The 7,388-nt window shown below is 42.5% G+C and overlaps 1 long non-coding RNA gene across 1 annotated transcript; it reads left to right on the forward strand.

Moving 5' to 3' along the window:
- The first annotated feature begins 4,497 nt into the window (after positions 1-4,497).
- Positions 4,498-5,366, forward strand: LOC144039649 (uncharacterized). Its single transcript, XR_013289505.1, has 2 exons — positions 4,498-4,612; positions 5,085-5,366. It is a non-coding gene; the product is annotated as an uncharacterized LOC144039649 (long non-coding RNA).
- The last annotated feature ends 2,022 nt before the right edge of the window (positions 5,367-7,388 follow it).

Raw genomic sequence — 7,388 nt, forward strand, 5'->3', positions numbered from 1 at the left:
TTAATATGACATCTTCAACTTCCATTTGCACACAATGCATTAGCCAGCCTACTCTGCCACCTTAAAATCCCATGAGTGTCCTTCAAAGTCAATGTCAATAGGTAGGTACTGCATTAATATTAATTTTAAAGTGTCTGGTCATTACTGGATAATGCACTACAGGCAGAGTGGCTGCACTGTACTAAATAAAACACTGGATTAACTTAAAAAAACAAATGAAGGTTTTTGTGGCATATAATATGTACACTTTGATTAAATAAAACTTATTTATTTGCTGTAACTTGAAAGGCACACATGACTATGCTCTTCCAAAGCAGAGGTATGACAAAAATGACATTTTACATATGGACAAAATAGGTGTATACATCTGTTTTTTTTAATGTTACATTATTAATACCCCCGTGAGGATAAGCGGTTAGCAACATTTTTGGGATGGATGTTTCATGCTCAATGTATGTATAAAAGATCAAGCCTTCAACAACAAAGGGTTTGAACTATCAAATAAAATTTTCCCCCAATGCAAAGGGCTCTCGTGCAAAAAGAGGACCATTCATGGACGACTCAAAATTGCTTAACAGCAAACCAACATTAAAGGGGAAGTCAACCTTAAACATTTCTTGACAATAATATGTTATATGTCACCTCACTAGTCTAAACATCACATTCTGACTAATACTAATTTGTGGAATATGAGTTATGAAGCAAAGTCCAGCCATTTTTATCCATTTCAGGGGGCGGCCATTTTGCCACTTGCTGTCGACTGAAGATGACATCACAGTTGCTCAGGGCTCAGGCATCAACCAATCATTGGTTGATGCCTGAGCCCTGAGCAACTGTGATGTCATTTGCCCTTGACAGCAAGTGGCAAAATGTCGCTTTCCGATATTGATAAAAACTCTTGGATTCCACTAACACAATGTTAACCAGAATACTGTATTTAGACTAGTAGGGCTGCATAGAACATATTGTTAAGGAATTTTTGGGGGGTTGACTTCCGCTTTAAGTGCAAAAACTCTCATTGTAGTATTGGCAGTATTCTAGAAGAAGACCTTATGCAAGTGCAACTTATTATATTGATTGATTATTTATAACTTAATCAAGAGGCCACCACTAAAATCATCCTAGCAAAAATGTGTTTTCTGACAATTACAACACATTTCATAAAAGTGAATGAGGCCAGTGTTAGAGTACTTTGATGGCAGAAAGGCACTTGACAAGTGAAAATCCATTTACATGTTCATAATATTACAATAATAACATTAAAGCTGCCAGCAGCAATTATGAAAGCTTACAATCATTGGGAGCATGCAGAGAAGACGTCTTCATGCTCCAGATTCTTCTCACAAACATAAACGGACTGCTGCAAAGAGGCCTAAAGGGGACAGTCTGTTAGATTCATGAACTTCATTAAACTGCAGATACTTGCTTATCCATTCTTTTTCAAATTCGATGTATCTTAGTTTCGTTTCCAAAGAAGACAATATTTGAGTCAAGGTACCTCTGCTCACTGCTCCTTGGGGATGATTAAATGCAGAAAACAAAATGCATTGTAAACTGTACGTAATATCTTGTTTCTGTGGTTCTCAAACATGTCTCCCTTTGAAGGAAGAAGACATCTTATTCACATGACCACACCCCACACCCCATGCCATAAGGGCGTCAAATTGGATTTGTATTTTTGAATACAACACTATTGATTTCACTTCCATCCATCCACCTATAAAAATCCAAGAGCTCTTGTAGTCAGTCAAGTTGATGGTGAGCTGGAGCCAATCACTAACCCTTGAGTGGTAACAGACCAATCACAGTGATTTCACTTTCCTTTAATAGTATGTGATAATTTATGAGCAAGAAAAAAAAACAGCTTTCATGTCATCTTTGTAAAGCTTTGGTGGTGTAATGGTACTAAATTGTTCCATTTTCTCAACAGAGTCTGGTTTTTAACTTGTTTTCCATTTGCCATTACCTAATTATCAGTAACTGTCCAATCAGACACTACTTCTAGTCATTCTCTACGGAAGCGGGGAAATAATGTAGCCTTAGAACTGCCAATGTGGAGTAAACATTTCTGACTGGCAAATACATTTAAATGTGTTTGCTTTTATGTTTAAAGCTATTTTCAAGTACTTTCGAATGTACTTGAAAGCACTCATTTTAATTCAGGGACAAACTAAATTTGCTCTCAAGTGTGCCACACCAGTATAGTCTAATTATCTACAAATAACGATAGGTCAAAATATTTGTTTTCTTTTTTGGTCCATCTAATTATAATATTCCCATTATAATCTTATTCCAGGGTAATCTGAAATTTCTTAACAAAAATGCAAAAAATTTTTGATCAACAGCCAAAATTCAGAATGCCATTTAAATTGTCTCGAGTGGGCTGTTCAGTGGACAAAATCAGCAACAACAGTTAATTATTATGAAAAACAAACCCCATGTTTGACACCCATAAAACTGTGATTGAAGAGTAAAATAAATAAATGTCTGTTCCTCTTAATTTGTACTCACTTTCCCTTTTGTATATTAACTGGTAAAATTTCATGATGGGCTTTGCACAATATCTTAAGACCGGTTAAACTCCATCAATTCATTAAATTTGTACGTTTTTAGTTTTATAAATAATGGGTTAGTGTGGTCTCTGTATCCACAACCGCAAACAACACAACTAGCACGTTACTGTAAGTGTCAGGATGGGGGAGCTTGAGGACCCAAAAACGGGAAGACAGGGGTTCAATCAAAAAAAAGGGATTTTAATTACTTACAAACAAAAAGGTGATCTTCCAAATTAGAAGATAAACCAAAACTAGAACCAAAACATGGGGGAACAACTAGGCAAAAAATGAACAGCATGACATGGGGAAAAGACAAGGCAAAAAACGGGCAGCATGACATGGGAAAAAAAAATAAACCGACACAGCAGACTAAAAACACAGACACTAACGACACAACAAGACACACCTGGGGCAAGACACAAGTGGCTGAGGGCACTGATTGGATCACACGAGGAAGGGCAGGATCACACTTAACAAGAACAAGGAAGACACACAAGGAACATGGAAGAGGCGAAGAGACTTTGCACGAGAGTGGCCGAGGCCAGAAGGCCAGGGACTGCAGCGGCGAGGATGCCCGGGGACTTGAGGCTGCTAGGGGGGGGCAGACTTGGCCCGGGGGCTTGGGGCTGCCGTGGAGGCGGCCGACGAGGCACGGGGACCTGAGGCTGCGGCGGTAGACGCAGGCTCGGGGACTTGGGACGGCGGCAGACGCGGGCTAGGGGACTGGGGACGGCGGCAGACGCGGGCTCGGGGACTGGGGACGGCGGCAGACGCGGGCTCGGGGACTTGGGACGGCGGCAGACGCGGGCTCGGGGACTCGGGGACGGCGGCAGACGCGGGCTCGGGGGCTCGGGGACGGCAGCAGATGCGGGCTCGGGGGCTCGGGGACGGCGGCAGACGCGGGCTCGGGGGCTCGGGGACGGCGGCAGACGCGGGCTCGGGGACTGGGGACGGCGGCAGACGCGGGCTCGGGGACTTGGGACGGCGGCAGACGCGGGCTCGGGGACTTGGGACGGCGGCAGACGCGGGCTCGGGGGCTCGGGGACGGCGGCAGACGCGGGCTCGGGGACTTGGGACGGCGGCAGACGCGGGCTCGGGGCTCGGGGACGGCGGCAGACGCGGGCTCGGGGACTTGGGACGGCGGCAGACGCGGGCTCGGGGACTTGGGACGGCGGCAGACGCGGGCTCGGGGACTTGGGACGGCGGCAGACGCGGTTCGGGGACTTGAAGCTGAAGTCCTTCTCAGGTCGGTTCATTCTGTCAGGATGGGGGAGCTTGAGGACCCAAATGCGGGAAGACAGGGCGAGTAGGCAGAGGTTCAATCAAAAAAAAGGGATTTTAATTACTTACAAACAAAAGGTGATCTTCCAAATTAGAAGATAAACTAGAGATGGGACGTTTGACACTGAGACTCCGGAGCGTGTGTCAGCCGAGTGAGACAGACTGCTCGAAACAATGTATCAAAAGCCCCAATGAAACCTCCGTGATCACGTGCTGATGACGTATGGGGCTTCATTCGCGCTAATGAGATGCCGGAAATCACGTAACTGATTCAATTGTTTTGGCGTGGTGTCAGCTGTTAAAAGGAGACACCGAAACAACCACTGCCTCCCCCGTAGTGATGGGATTTTCGGCTCTTTTGGGTGATCCGGTTCATTTGGATCGGCTCAGTGAAAAGAGCCGGCTCTTTTTGGCTCTCAAGCGGCTCTTTAAACTTTAGCTTTTCTTTTAAATATTTACGACAAATTTACGTGAAAAAGAGAGAGCGACATATGTAGAGAGAGAGGGGGAGAGGGAGAGGGAGAGGGAGAGGGGGTGAGGGAGACAGTAAGGAAATGACGGAGCCGGCTCTTGAGGGAGGGAGTCGGCTCTCATCGTTCACTTCAACGAGCCGGCTCTTTGTACCGGCTCGTTCACGAACGACCCATCACTACTACTACTACTACTACTACTACTCCTAGAGAAAACTGACTTGAGAGAGCTTTAGGATGGAGAATTCCAATGCAAGAAAACGATCTCGTGTTTGGCAACACTTTGACGTTGTGTCACCCACAAAGGTAAGATTTTAATTATTTGGCATAATATTAAATGGTATATTATCAGCATTATCATCATCATTGTAGTGTTGTATTTACTATTGTACAGTTTTGCTAAATGGCTCACCGCAACATTTGCAATAATAAATGCTTACAGAAAATGAATTAATATTACTGTATCACTTTTAATAATGTTAAAACTTTAAAGGATTTAAAGGTCGCTGGGAATCTTGGCTGTGTTACCTACATTTAAAAATATCACAGCCTGCAGTATGTCCATGGTAACCATAATAATATCTTTATTGTTTCAGTATTGCATAACAATCAGAGGTGAGGTACTTACAGTATACATATATGATATGAAAAGTGGCACTATTGTTATGTTGTATTGAATGTAATGTTATGCTGCTGAAACTAAATTTCCCTATCTATCTTTACTTTGATTTATTAATCCAGTGCAAAAATGATTATCTGTCATATTTTTCTTTTCTAGATATTTGAAGGACAAACTGCTTCCCCGGACGGAGAAGCCACTACAATATTGGTTTCTCCACAAAACCACATACCCACATCTGTATCCAGTGGCTCTGCAGTACCTCTCAACACCAGCATCTTCAGTCCCCTGTGAGAGGATTTTCTCAAAGGCTGGTGAAATTGTCAGCCAGAGAACAAGCCGCTTGAAGCCGAACACAATAGAGCAAATATTGTTTTTGAATAAGAACTTATAAAACAAATAAATATAAAAAGTTGGGCACAAGCACAATTCCCTCATGTACATACTGGTATTTGCTTTATTTTCACTGTTGCACAAGCACAATTCCCTCATGTAGGTATTTGATTCACTTTATGTTCACCTTCCATGTGTACCTGATGATCATTAGACAGACACAAATGTAAGACTGAATGTACTGGTGTTATGTTGGAATATAAAATCAGGCTTTGAAGACTATAGCTGGTATGACTCCAGCTGACCACCAGATGTCACCGGTACGATCTATCTTATGGGGCTTTGAAGCTTCGACTCTTTTTCCAAAGCAATCAGCCGAAAGCCTCAAAAGCGTCACAAGGCTTCATTTTCCCATCTCTAAGATAAACCAAAACTAGAACCAAAACATGGGGGAACAACTAGGCAAAAACAAACAGCATGACATGGGGAAAAGCCAAGGCAAAAAACGGGCAGCATGACATGGGGAAAAACAATGAACCGACACAGACAGCGGGGAGACAGCAGACTAAATACACAGACACTAACGACACAACAAGACACACCTGGGGCAAGACACAAGTGGCTAAGGGCACTGATTGGATCACACGAGGAAGGGCAGGATCACACTTAACAAGAACAAGGAAGACACACAAGGAAAACAGAATCTAAACATGACAAAAAGAAAGATTGATTCAGTGTAGGTTTTGGCTGCACACCTACACACTTCAATGCAATATATATATATATATATATATATATATATAGTGAAGATGTTTTTTTTTATTTTGGCATGAACACTGGATCAAAGCACACATTATTTAAATTGAAGTTGTTGATCCAACCACTGCTTATACAAGTCATTAGCACCTCGTAAAGAACCAGCTACTCAGTAGCCTCTAATTAATCCCATGTTATTTCTTTTAGCGCCGCTTCATTCAGTCTCTCTTTCCCAGTCAGGCGCGCAAACTCATCCACTCCCGCCCCCCATGTTCCTCATTTTCACTTCCTGTGTTAGCACTTCAATGTCCTTGTGGAACCCTCCTCACAAGGACATTGACTGGAAGAGTCGGTAATTGCCGGAACCCCCATAAGATCCCTTTATTAGACTGTTAGTAAAAGTCACATGATACAATGTATGATGAATACCGTTGTCTTGCATAGTGAACCTGCACATTTGATACTCAATCCTTGAGCTATGATGCGGTATTTGCCATACAAGTAATTTTTTTCTCGTTTTGCTATGATCCCTGAGCTATAATCTCCTGCCGTCCATGGAAGTGTGTCATGATGCCATGCAGTTATTATGGGATGTTGAAACCACCACTCATTGATGACATGCTTGAAAAAAGTCATGCTGCTCTTCCTTTTATCTGCTTAAGGTCACCAACATTTTGATGTGACCACAAGCTGTCTTGTCCCATAGCAAAGACACATGAAGAAGAGAGGCGATTGTTGTCACATGTACATTCTCAACAGCCATCACTAGCCAGAAATTCCCGCAGCTCCATTAATTCCACTGTCTGTTTTTTCCAGCCTCTCTTTTGTCATAACATCATATCTTGTCCTAAGTGTCCTAAGAAAATATATTATTACTTGAAATATTAGTGTCCATGAGATCTTTCTCGATCAGGCTTATATTTAGCTTTCCTATAGGCTAACAGAGGTCAAAAGGTTAAAGAAAAAAAAAAACAGTGAGTCCAATATCAGGAAACTGCAAATCCTATAATAAGACTCTCAGTAACCTGATAGTGGCGGTCAGAGACAGCTGATAGCAATAGGCAGTATGTTGGACGCACTTGCAGCCAATCGGGAAGGCTGATAGGGATGCAAATGAATGAGAAGCCGACTTACCTTCATGAAGGTCGACCTCAAATACGAACGACACAGCATAGCGTAGAACGTATTCAAATAATTGTTTATATAGCTCCACACTCCCCAGAGTTAAATCAACACTATTAAGAATTGAACTAACACTATTAAGATAGTTCAATTTTTAACACCGGAAGAGTGTACATTTTTAGGTCAATACACAGAATTCAATTAACACAACAGAAGTAGTAATTCTCTTCAGACACATTTGTTTCCCCTCTC

Source organism: Vanacampus margaritifer, chromosome 19 (assembly GCF_051991255.1).
Source record: "Vanacampus margaritifer isolate UIUO_Vmar chromosome 19, RoL_Vmar_1.0, whole genome shotgun sequence".
NCBI lineage: Eukaryota > Metazoa > Chordata > Actinopteri > Syngnathiformes > Syngnathidae > Vanacampus > Vanacampus margaritifer.